This window comes from Cupressus sempervirens, chromosome 10, assembly GCF_028749045.1.
Source record: "Cupressus sempervirens isolate cs-2001-9-10 chromosome 10, ASM2874904v1, whole genome shotgun sequence".
In the NCBI taxonomy this organism is placed as follows: domain Eukaryota; kingdom Viridiplantae; phylum Streptophyta; class Pinopsida; order Cupressales; family Cupressaceae; genus Cupressus; species Cupressus sempervirens.
The window spans coordinates 806759406-806773443 of record NC_143127.1 but is presented as its reverse complement, the minus strand read 5'-3'; positions in this window follow the sequence as shown (position 1 = coordinate 806773443).

The window sequence follows — 14038 nt, the reverse complement described above, 5'->3', positions numbered from 1 at the left end:
TTCAAGCTCATGTTTGAGAATACAAATAATATTGCAGATTATGAACCTTTAATCCTAGGGAATGAAGAACCTAAAAGGAAAGGATTCAAGCTATTAAGAGCTAAAGGAGATGTTGAACTCATGGTAAAGTAGGTTTGTAATATATTTGTTGTGAAGAATCCCAGGCTGAGACACTATAGAAATAAAGTCTAGGACAAGATGGAAGGCTTCAAGGCATTTTCCATAGAATCTATGCCTCAAGAATACAATACTAGAGTTGATTCCCTAGTTGGGTCTGCCACCCTAATTATTCCTCATCCAAATTTTAGAAATGATATTTATATGATGGAATTGATGCATCAGCCAAGTTAACCTAATAATGCAAGTTCTTTGCAAATTTTTGATGATGATTCTCACATTAACGCTTTCCTACAAGGGTTTGCACCATTTAAATCCCTTCACTTTGAAGGATCATACTATGAGAATCTTGAACTCCCTATGAGGCTCGAAGGTGAACCAAAAAAGGGTTTTTTTCAACTGAGGGACAATTACGTCCCTAAAGACCTTGTCACATTGGAGTCATTCGTTGACTGAAGGGATTATTGTTTAAGTAAAAATGTGAGTGAAACAAAGGAAATCTTTGGTGAATGTGAGAAAGTGAACATTGGTTCGGAAGACAATCCTAAGTGGGTTAACTTAGGAAAATATTGTGATGAATTAGAGAGAAATAGGTTCATGAAACTATTGAAAGAATTTAGAGATGTGTTTGCCTGGTCTTATGAAGATTTGAAAGATTTTTGCCAAGGGAAATTGAAACATTGGATTCCCCTAAAGACCAATATGGTTCCTTTTCGACAAAAGTTTAAAAACTACAATCCAAGGGTGGATGATGTTATCTTTAAAGAGGTGGATAAGATGTTGAAGGCACACATAATTTACCCCATTCATCACTCTAAATGGGTAGAAAATATCGTTCCTGTTAGGAAGCCAAGTTATGAAATCAAGATTTGCATTGATTTCAAAAATTTGAATCAAGCAAGTCTAAAGAATAATTTCACCCTCCCACACATGGATCACATCCTATAGATGGTAGATGGCTCAGAAATGATGCCCATGCTCAATGTTTTTTTAGATATAACCATATCAGTGTAGCTCCAGAAGACCAACACAAAACTACTTTTACCATGCCATGGGGAACCTTCAGATATAGCATAATGCCTTTTGGGCTCATCAATGCAAGTGCCACTTTTCAAAGGGTGATGAATTCATCTTTTTGGTATCTATTGAAAAAAATAATTATCATCTACCTAGATGACATGATATTTTTCTCAAGGAGAAGGAAGAAGAATTTACATGACCTAAAGTTAGTTCTCTAGAGGTGCAGGGAACATAGTATCTCCTTGAATCCCAAAAAGTTTATGTTTTGTGTTACTGAAGGAAAGCTCTTAGGCCACTTGGTGTCAAGAGATGGAATCCGGATAGACCCTAAGTGATTTGAAGATATTTAATAGTTGTGCCTCCCATCTAATCGGAATGGTATCCACTCTTACTTTGGCCAAATTAACTTCTTTAGGAAATTCATTCCCAATTTTGCAGAAACAACTAGGCCCATCACAAATCTGCTTAGTGAGACGTTGGTTTTAAAATGCAGCAAAGAAGGCATCAAAGCATTTGAAGAATTTAAAACTACTATAGCTAAAGCACCAATTTTGGCTCACCTAAATTATAAGAAGGATTTTGTCATTCATTGTTACACTAGTGAACACACCATGTATGTAGTCTTATTACAAGAAGATGCAATGGGCTCTTAAATTCTGATATCCTTCATGAGTGTGCCCTTAACAAATTATGAGCTAATATATTCACTGGTAGAAAAGAAAGCTTTCTTAGTTGTAAAGGCAGTAAAACACTTAAGGTATTACATCTTGCATTTGCACTAAACTATTTTTGTTCCAAGTTCAACCGTAAAAAGTATTCTCACACAACAAGAAGTATCAGCCAAAAATAGGGTCGCTTGGGTATAGAAAGTACAAGAATATGATCTTGAAATAAAATATACCAAGCTAATAAGAGGCCAAGGTTTGTGTAAGATAATGGAAGATGGTAAAGGAGATATTTTTGAAGAGAAATTATGTGTGTTACTGGTGGGCCTTAAGGATGATTTGTTCTTTGACATCGCTTATTTTCTCACCTATGGAGAATGCCTTGAACACTTCACAGGTAAATAAAAAAGGAACCTAAGATTGAATGCTATCAAATATACCATTGTTGATGATGTTCTATATAAGAAATTTCTTGATGGTGCATTCCTCAGATGCGTAGACAAGAGAAATAGGAAAAATTACTCAATTCCCTTCACAAAGAAGATTGTGGAGGACATTTCTCATCCTTAGTGACTACCTTCAAAATACTAAGAAATGGATTTTATTGGCCTAGAATGTTTGATGATGCATACAGATGGGTAGGGAAGTGTGAGAAGTATAAATTATTTTCTTAAAAACACAAACTAGTTGCACTTCCTCTAAAGCTAGTGATCATTGAAGAGTCATCTAGACAATGGGGATTGGACTTTATAGGAGCTCTCAACCCATCCTTAAGCACAGGGCACACCTATATTCTGACGGCCACAGATTACTTTACCAAGCGGATTATGGGAATACCCATTAAAAAGACCACATCTAAAGTGGTGAGTAAATTCATGATGGAGAATATTTTGGTTAGATTTAGTGTCCCTAAGAAACTAGTAACTAATAATTCCCAAAAATTCTTCTCAACAGAGCTATGATTGTTCTTTTATGATAATGGAATATGCCTATAACATTCCTTTGATTACTTTCCTTAGCATAATGGCCAAGCAGAATCTTCAAACAAGAATCTGATTTCATTTATGAGGAAACTGGTGAGTGTAATGCAATAGATTGGCACAAAAGGTTGTTAGAATCACTATGGACTGATTGAACTACTCCTAAGAGAGTAATTAGGATGACACCTTTTGAACTGGTATATGGAGTAGAGGAAAAAATATCTCTCCCACTAAAGCTGGCCACGGTCAAACTACAAAAGGTGATTGATGATGAAGTTTTCAGAATTCATTGGAGAAGATAATTTGCTACCTCATGAAGATTGAAGAAGAGAGGGAAAGAGAAGTTGTTCAACTATTCACTAGATGCAGGTTAAGCAAAATCTTGATAGAAAGGCTAGGCCCAAGAATTTTATGGAAAATGATAGGGTATTGCTATGAGACAAAAGAAGAGAGCCAATAGGTGTACATGGAAAATTTGAAACACTTTGGAAAGGACCATTCAAAATTAGAAAAGTTCTTGGATCAAATTCCTTTAGACTCAGGTACTTAGATGACACTAATTTACCCCTGTCCTATAACAAGCAAGATCTGAAGCTTTTCCAGCTTTAAGTGAGTCTACTTCACAATTTTGTTGTGTGTCTTAGCTTATTTTCCTTCATGTTTTGTTGTGTGGCTTATCTTAGTTTCTATCTAGTTTTGTTGTGTGTCTTAGCTTAGTTTCCTTCTAGTTTTGTTGTGTGTCTTAGCTTAGTTTCCTTCTAGTTTTGTTGTGTATCGTAGCTTAGGTTTTTGTTCCTTCTTGTTAGTTTTAGTGTTAAATCAGAGATAGTTGAATTCCTTTTTAGTCCCTCACAATCTAAATCCCTAGTCTGAGCTAGTTGTTACCCATGTATAGTTCACATTTATTTTATTCTTCATCATGGTAATAGTTGATTATATAAAGAGGTGATCTCTTATTGAAGTCTCATTGTGAAGCTTAACTCTTTCGGTGTTCCTTTTTTTTAGCCTCTTAGTTGAAAAAATCTATGAACTTGAACATTGAACATCTTGTTCAAGGTTCAAGGTTCATAAGTTCATCAAGAGTCTTGGTCAAGTTATGAAAGCCAGTTGTGTTTAGATACTAATGCTCATCATTGAAGTTGAACTTGGACCAGGTTCATAGGTTAGTTTTTGTGTTTGGTATAGTCTTGAGCATAGTCTCTAATATATTGTAACTATCAAACTTAAACATTGAACTACTTTATAGTTCAATTGTTCATTTTTACTTGGTCATAAAGATTGACATCTCCAATGTTACTATCATAGGGGACAACTCAGCAGCATCGTAATATTGTCAGATCTATGAAAAGAATTCCTATTAATGAGAAGTTAAGAGCAATAATGAAGAAGTATATCCCGACATGTTTGGTGTTAGAAATGCTTTAAAATTACTAAGAGGGGGGTGAATCAGTTATATAAGGTCCAAAATTTTCTAATCAGACATTTTCACTAAGTATAGTGAGTCCATTCAAACAATCATGCATCCAAGCTAAACTTTCATCCTAGCAAGTTACTGTTAAATCAATATGCAAAAATGAAACACATAAGATCAACACATAACACATTGATTTATGTGGAAACCCAATTTTGGAAAAACCACCAATAACATGCTAGCTTGTTTCTAACTCTTTTGAAGTGATGCCCTATTAAAGGCCTTCCCTGTTAATGGCCACAACACACTGTTAGATGTGACCCTGTTAAAGGATTTCAACACCCTATTAGGAGTGTGCCTAGTTAAAGGACTTTAGAAAATTCAACTTGGAATGTCACCCTGTTAAAGGATTTCTCAATGGATTTCAGGCCAACTTAAGTCCATAGGATTTTTCCTCAACTGATATAATTGTAAGAGAGTAACAATTAAGGGTTTTTGACCTAATACAACTTACAACTTAACTTGCAAATTTTAGATCACAATTCTACTCATACATTTGATTGGTTTTCTATCTCTGCAGCTCTGACAGTTTGTCCTCCTTTCAAGCTTTGTCTCCTTGAGTCTTCTTACTCGTTGTGCAAATGCAATCTCCTCTCTATGGTCACTTATCGAAGCAGAGTCTCTATGCTCTGTTCTTCCTTCTCTATGCCTTTTCTTGACACTACACACTCCACACACTTTGATTCTTGACCTACAACTTCTTAAGTAGAAGTTTAGAATGCATTTCCCACTCTATTCTTCCCCACTCATAATTGGGTTTGAATTGATTTGGAAAGATACGATGTAGCTTTCCCTCCAATTTTTTTTTTCTAGAAACATCATGTGGAATCCACCTATATTCACCTAAAAATAGTTAACATAAAGTTATGTGACACCAACTCATCATCCTTATGTTCCACCTGGATCACAAAATTCAATGTAACAACCTTATCATCTTAGTACTAGCGAATCTTTGACTTTTCAAAAAATGCAGCAACTCAGTATTATTGAAATATTGGTATTGTATTTAAATGATATACTTATAAACCATTTAATATTTTTCTATTTTAATGCAAAAAGAAGGTGAGTCCTTTGACTCCATGTATTATGGTCTTTACAGGAAGAATCAATTTGCAAACATTAGGAGCATTTTTAGGAGGGAATCTGGGGGTTGAATTTTTCTTCATCATGGTAGTTGAGGGGTCTTCATTGACTGTTGGAGACATTTTTGGGTAGTTTTATGTGATTCATGGGGTTCATAATGAGATAGTGGAACTTTTTCAGGGATAGAACTTAATTTTATGAATAATTAAGTCCTCGTTTCTAGGCTATCTTTTTGCATTCGACCCAAGAGCTGGGCATTGTATTTAGTGAGTTATTGAACTCATTTTTTATAGAGTTCTGATTATGCAAAGAAAGTTTTTGTGACTACTTTTGAGTCCTTAGCTTTTATTTGTAGAATTTTTTAATTCACTTTGGAAGCTTAATACAGGTGACAACAGTTGAGTTTATGCTATTTTCGTCAATTTTTGAACCTTCTTTCTTTCTAAAATTTGATGTAGTGTCATTTGTACCCAAAATTTCATATCACTTTTGCTGGCAATGAGAAAGGAATCAAAAGGCAAACATCAAAACCTAGGACTCCACCATATAATGGTATAGCAGAAAGAAGAATAGATTAGTAATTGATTGTGCCAGAACTTTGATGATGGAAAAGAATGTTGCACTCAAGTACTGGAGAGAAGCTATAAGTACTGCAATCTACACACTTAATAGAGTTCAAATCAAGAAAGATACACATGCAACACCTTTTGATCTATGGTATGGTCATTCACCTAATGTTAAACATTTCAAAATATTTGGATGTAAGTGTTATATACTTAAAGAGTCTAGGAATGGAAAGTTCGATGCAAAAAGTGAGGAAGGCATATTTCTTGGTTATTCCACTAGAGGAAAAGCTTATAAGTGCTTAAATGTTAACACTAACAAAGTTGTAGAAAGCACACATGTAAAATTTGATGAGCTTGCAGAAGTCCAAAATGTTGAATGTACCAAGAAAACAAAGGAATACAAGACCTTTGTATATTTCTATGAAGGTATGCCCAATGAAGGAGAAGTTGCAAATCAAAATGAAAATCAACAACAAACTTCAGTATCTGCCAACTCATAGATAGTGAATGACGAGTTGCATTCAAATGTCGAGTTACACTCAGATGCTGAGTTGCAGCATACAGGAAATGCACATTTAGATTCTGAGAAAAGCACACATGAAGAAAATGAAGAATTACCTGATGGAGATATGCATGAGGATTCAGATGCTGAAAGAACTAACATGGAAACAAGGAAAGAACCAAGATTGGAAAAGTATGTGAAAAGACACCATCTAGCAGAACAAATCATTAGAAATAAAGAGGTTGGACCAATGACAAGGAATAAGATTAGAAGTGAGACATGTCTCCTCAGCAAAGTGGAACCTAGAACAGTAAGTGAAGCTCTACAAGATGATGGTTGGTACAATGCAATGAAAGAAGAGATAGAGAAAATTGAGAAGAATACGAAATGGACTTTAGTTCCCAGACTAGCAGATAAGAATGTGATTGGAACCAAGTGGATGTTCAGAAACAAGCTAGATGAAAATGGTGAAATCACAAGGAACAAGGCAAGACTAGTCTGCAAAGGGTATGCACAAGAAGAAGGACTAGATTATGAAGAAACTTTTGCCCCAGTTGCAAGAATAGAAGGAGTAAGGACCTTACTTGCATATGTAGCCTATAAAGGTTTCAAAGTCTACCAAATGGATGTCAAGTCTATGTTTCTAAATGGTATACTAGAAGAGGACGTCTACATAGAGCAACCAGAAGGTTTTGTTGATGAGAACAACAAGGATAAGGTTTGCAAACTGCATAAAGCTCTATATGGGTTGAAGCAAGCCCCTAGAGCTTGGTATGAGATACTTCATAAGTATCTAGTGCAAATAGGTTTTGAAAGAACTGATGAAAACAATAACATGTACATCAAATTAGAAGAAGGTAAGGACATCCTTATATCAGAAATCTTTGTGGATGACATAATCTTTGGAGGAAAGGAAGTGCTTAGCAAAGATTTTGCTGACAAGATGAAACATGAATTTGAGATGTCAATGTTTGGAGAAATAAAGTTCTTTGTTGGATTGCAAGTACATCAACTAAAACATGGTATATTTGTAACCCAATCAAAGTATATCAAAGAGATACTCAAGACATTTGTTCTAGAGAATTTCAAACCTATCAGCACACCAATGGCAATAGGACACAAGCTATCCAAGAATGATGAATCAACTGAAGTCAACCAAACAATGTACAGATCCATGATTGGAAAGTTGCAATATGTTGTACATAGCAAACCAGATATAGCATTAGTAGTTGGAATAGTGGCAAGATTCTTTGCTAATCCTAGAGAAAATTATCTCATGGTAGTAAAAAGGGTAATGAGATATCTCAAAGGGATACATAATTTTGGCTTATACTAGAAGAGGAATGATAAGTTTGAGCTAAATGCCTACACTGATGCAGATTGGGGAGGTAACATTGATGACAGGAAAAGCACAAGTAGAGGAGCACTCTTCTTAGGAAAGAGGCTAGTTACTTGGACTAGTAAGAAACAAACATGTACATCACAATCCATGGTAGAAGCAGAATATGTAGCAGCAAAAATCAATTGCACAAACATTGTATGACTTAAGCATCTATTGAAGGGAATGAAGGAAGAGGTAACCAAGCCAGTGATATTGTATTGGAATAAAACAAGTGCTATAAACATATCTAAGAATCCATTAATGCATGCAAAAACCAAACACATTGCAATCAAGTATCACTATGTCAGAGAGTTGGTAGAAGACAAGCAAGCGAAGATGGAATACATTCACACAAAGGAACAAATTGTAGATATCTTCACTAAACCATTACCTAAGGATTCTTATGAGTATCTTAGAGGTAAGTTAGGGGTAAAGCCCCTAACCCAAGCAGTTTAAAGCAACAGATAATTTTCCCTACATCAAAATGAGTTGATCATTGAAATATGGCGGGAGATATGGAATGGATATGTAATGACAAAAAGTTTTTTGTTTGGCACGTAAGTCTGGTGGTAACTAAGTTGATCAGCTTAATCAATTGCTCAGTTTGGTTTGCCATCAATGCCAAAGAGGGAGATTGTTGGAAATGATTGAAAATATCATTGATTGAAGAATGATGGAATGTTTTCAATCATTGTTTTTTCATTGATGTCAAACTTTCTATTTGCAGGAATGACAAGTGCTTAAATGATCCAAATACTATGACTTAGTTGATTGAGAAGGAGGAGTTAATCAATAAGAGGTAACTAGAGCACCTAGAGAAAGGTTGAAGTTATGTTGTTATAATGAAGTATAAGGATCAGCTAAGACATTGATGAAATAGTGTATTGATGACATACTCTAAGACACAAAGGATGGACACACTCAGATAAGTGCAAGGTGTAACTAAGTCAATTTGCAAAGCTCAACTAAGTTCATCTATGAGTGTCAAGCAAGCTAGTTCAAGCCAAGAAAATTCTCAGTTGGAGCTAAGAAATTTTAGAATTCTAGTATGTGCAGAGTAACCTTTGGATGCCGAGTGAAAAAGTCTTCAAGTGTCAAGCATCAGAAAAATATAGTGGATGTTGAGCAAAATTGTTTAGGTGCCAAGCATCAGTAAAAACCATAGTTGATGTCAAGTAACATAGTATGTACTGAGCATCAGTATTTCAATAGTGCCGAGTTGCTGCATTATTTGAAAAGTCAAAAGATTCGCCAGATCAGTAACAATAAGTTTGTCACATTAAATTTTGTGACCTAGTTGGATGATAAGGATGATGAGCTGGTGTCACAGAGTTTTATGCAACCAATTTTAGGTGAATACAGATGGATTTATCTTAATGTTTCTAGAAGAAACAAATTGGATGGAAAGCGATCTCATTTTCTCTAAAAGCCAATTCAAGTTAAGAGTGGGAAGAATTGATCAGGAAATAAAGATCAAAAATTCTTTATAAGGAGTTATAGGTTAGAGATCAAAGTTAAAAAGATAGAGTAGAAGATAATGGTCAAGAGAGGAAGAAGCCAAGAGAAGGCTAGTGTGAAGTGTCAAGGAAAGGATACAGTGAGGAAGAATAGAGCACTAAGACTCTAATTTGATCAAGTGATGATAGTGTGATGAATGCATTGGCATAATCAGCAGAAGACTCAAGGAGACATATCCTGAAGGGTGAACAAGTTGTTAGAATTGCAAGGAAGGAAACTCAAGCCAGATTAGAGAACTAAAGTGTGATCTAAAATTTGCAAGGTGTGAGTTGCAAGTAGTATCAGGTCAAAGCTTTCTAATACTTTCTTACTATTGTATTAGATATTGAAATCCTATATTGATAGGTTAGCTTAATAGCTAGGTTGGATAACCTTTTGAGAAGGTGATTGAAGGTCCAATGGAGTTAGGTGGGCCTAATAGCCTTATGTAAATCCTTTAACAGGGTGACATTCCAAGTTGAATGTTCTTAAGTCCTCTAACAAGGCACACTCCTTACAGGGTGTTGAAATCCTTTGACAGGGTCACATTTAACAGTGTGTTGTAGCCTTTAACAGGGCATCACTTTAGAAGGGTGAAAAAGAAGGTAGCATGTTACTGGTGGTTTTCCCAAATTGGGTTTCCACATTAATCCTTGTGTTGTGTGTTGATCCCATGTGTTTCATTATTGCATATTGATTTACACTAGCTTGCTAAGATGAAGATAAAATCTTGGATGAATAATAGCATGTATGGGCCTACTATAATTTGTTAAAAAGTTTTAATTGGACATATTGGACCTTGAATAACCGATTCACCCCCCCTCTCAGTTATTCTAAATAATTCTAACATACCTTGTATTATGGGATCAAACAAATTGAGTATATGGTGAATGTCTTGCATCTCAACATTCTGGGAGGCCATTACTCGAAGAGTACTTGGTGAATATCATTGATATTTTGGGAGGCCAATACTCTTGATATCAATTGTGATATCAAACCTTATTTTGAATACTTCTTGAATATCATTGATATTCTGGGAGGCCAATACTCTTTATATTAGATGTGATTCCAAACATTTTTGAGTAATTGGTGAATATCATGTATTCTGAGAGACCAATACTCTTGATATCAAATGTGATATCAAAATGATGGATATCTTCTAATCAAATATATCCTTAATCTTGATAACTTGATATGTGTTTATCCTCCCAGGCTAAGAGGGAGTGCTGATATTTGATAGCTTCTATTGGATAAATGCATATACAATTATACGAGAAAAATTAATATTATATATATATATATATATGATTGAATATAATATTATATTAAATATCCAATTAATGAATAGACATGTCCCATGAAGGGACATGTCTAATCATGGCTTCTACTCAATATAAATGTAAGTGATTGTTGGATTTGGAAATCACATACTAAACATTAGACCATGCTATTAAATTTGCAACAATCATCTGAAAATTAAAAGGTTGACCACATGCACATTATCCAATCTACAACCAAAATAGTAAGGATATAAAACAATAGAAGGGGCATCAAAATCAATAAAAAAAAGAGAGGAGGTTGTGAAGAAAGGCCTCTCGAGTGTGAATAACTTATTTAGAAGGAAAAATTACAAGGGAGAAAAGGTCTCACTAGGGAACCAATAGAAATCACATCATGAAATGCCAACGACCAGAAGGTCCTTGACATACGAAGGATAGTGAAGCAATCATCTAGATTATTCTAAGAAGTTGATCAATCCATTTATGAAATGAGGAAAACTATTTTTTCACAGAGCTTAATGTAATTCTCTAAGCTTATATTCATGCTCTAGCATATTTAGGGGTCAATTTGAAGTAAGTAGTGGTAAGGGATGAGGTCTCCACTAAGCTTATTCTCTACCAAATGGTTGGTTTGTTACAGGTGTAGACTCTTATGTGATCCTGTATTTATCATAAAATATGGAGGATCTTGCAAGGGGTGTGTAGAACATGATATATAATAATAAGTACATATTAACATACTAATATTATTAATTCTTATTTATTCATCAAATATCAAACAAAGGCCTCGACCATTTACTGATAAAACAAAAAACAAAAAAACTATAATATATACAATATACTAGTACTTTATTATATATATGATACTATTTTATTATGTAGATCAATATATATATATAAGTTACCCTGGAGGTTGCACATTTACAGGAATTGTTAAATCATTGGGGCAATGCTCCTTGCACCATTGCCAGAGTGCCTCCGGATGCCTCAGCCGATGCCTCCTCGTCTCGCAGTCGTCGTTCCTGATGCTAGTCCTCTGGCCACCATTCACACACGCCGTGCTCCCAGGGTCCCCGCCACCGCTCTCCCAGCGGTGGTCATGGCGATTGCAGGCGCTGCTCCACTTCCCCACCACGTGGTGGTTCTGGCTGGTCCCCAGCTCCCCCCCCTAGGTGGGCTTCTGGCCGGTCTCCGGCTCCTCCCCCTGGACGGGCGCACTCTGACAAGTTTCCTCGGCTAGCCATGGCAATTTCTCCTTCGCGGCCAAACAAGAAGGTGTGGAGACTGCGACTATCCCAGACCCTGCTGATGCTGCTAACGGCTGGACTGTTCCCAGTCTGCCTCACAATCCCACTGATGCGTGGGGATTTCCTGATAAAGATGATCCTCCTCCCTCTGCTGGTACTACCTTGGCAAGTTAAAATGTGTTTTTTTTTTTTTTGATGAATAGTTTATAGTTTCTGGCTGAGGCCATGCTGTTTTTTCCGGCTTCGGCCGTTTGAACTCATTCGCAAGGTGATCCTGTATCCCCCGACCCCTTTTTTGTGAATTGTAATCTTAGAAAATTTTATTAATTGAAAAGGACTATTCATCAAAAAAAAAAAAACATTTGAACACATCACAATGGTATTGTTTCCTTTAATGATCATGGGGTCTGAACCCTGCTGACTAGGCTTCTTGGTGGCCCATCTGGCACCTCTTTTACTCCTACCATGTACCATTATATTTTTTGTAATCATTTAAAACTATTTGATTTAACTCTTGTGTCCCCTCCATCTTAGTCACCATCTTCCATTCTTCATGATTCAGACCCCACATAGCTAGGTAGTCTGCAACTTTGTTCCCTTCTCTAAGGATGTGTTTGATTAGCACATTGCTAAAGGATGAAAGTCTTCTTTTGCAATCGTCAATTATAGGGGCAATAATTCATGGGCATTTGACTCTTTTTAAAAGAAGTTGGAGGGTGACTCGAAGCTCATTATGGTGTTGTCATGTTATGAATGAGTTCCCACATGCAAATTGTTTTTGAGGAAGACATGTTTGTAATTAATCTTTTTGACTAACAAATCTATATAAATTGTTGTACATAATGGTAACAGCTAGATTCTAATACTCCAATATTTAGTGCAATGCTTTATAAACAAAGTATCCAAAATTGATCTAGAGTTCTCATACTAGTTAATATAACTTAAACTTATATTATTACAAAAATATCCATACTTCTAAATTTGAAAGTAAATTCTACAATTATAGAAGTGTATTGAAGGGAGCTTTCTAAATTTGAAAAAATATTCTACAATTTATGGAAGTGTATTGAAAGGAGCCTTGATGAAGTGTTAACAATGATTAGAAATTGAAGAAATCTTCAAGAGAGAATTCAACCTAAGAATCAAATTTAATTTATTTATTAATTAAAAAGACTGAAATAATAATATTAAGCATTGGAAATCTCCATCACTTTTCTAGTTGTGTCCTTGATTTCTGCTTATTGCTTGCATGCATTGCATTGGAAATCTTCATCACTTTTCCTAGTTGTGTCCCTGATTTCTGCTTACCGAAATCTCCATCACTTTTCCCAGTTGTATCACTGATTTCTGCTTATTGCTAGCATGCATTGCATTAGAAATCCATCACTTTTCCTAGTTGTGTCCTTGATTTCTGCTTATTGCTAGCATGCATCCAAATTGAAAATCTCCATCACTTTTCCTAGTTGTATCCTTGATTTCTGCTTATTGCCAGCATACATTTAAAATAGTAGTCTGCACATGGCATGCTATGCATTGATTGATGACCTTTCCCTATCTTTGGTTTTATTATCTTCGGTTTATGGACAGATATGGTTCAATAGTTGTTGGTAAGCCAGACATTGACACAACATTTGTCTCATTCTCTTAAGTTCCTGCAAAGACTATTCTAGATTTCCCTTGCTTTGAGTTCAATCTGGATAACTTTACCTAGATTAATGCAGATTTGGGGGCAAAATGTATGCATTCCCATCCATGACATAACTAATCAAAATGTGAGAAAAGAGGGAAACGTAGGGAAAGTGAATGTATTGCTTAGTGCTGTTATCTGCAGTGAAGAATCAGCAGAGAAGATGTTGTACAAAGATTGCAAAACATTGTCAATAACTTCAGGCGTTATAATGTTAGCCAACTGCAGCGCTATCACATCTCTTCCAAGCAGCCTTAGAAACAGAGACGAAGGCGTTTGTCAAGGTGCACTGATACCAGCTACCTTATCTCTGAGGACCATATTGTTTGTAATGGCGGCCCAACTGGGCATGCCTACATTCAATTTTAGGAGAACGAAAAAGCTTGTAGATCTCGCTATGATTTACACTGTATGCAGTTATACAACCTTCTTTGCTCTGAAGTTGGGTTCAAGCTCTCACGGTATTGTGCTGCTGTTATCTTCACAGCCATTTACATGTTTTAATATAGTAAAAACAATAATAATATAATATTATAATTATA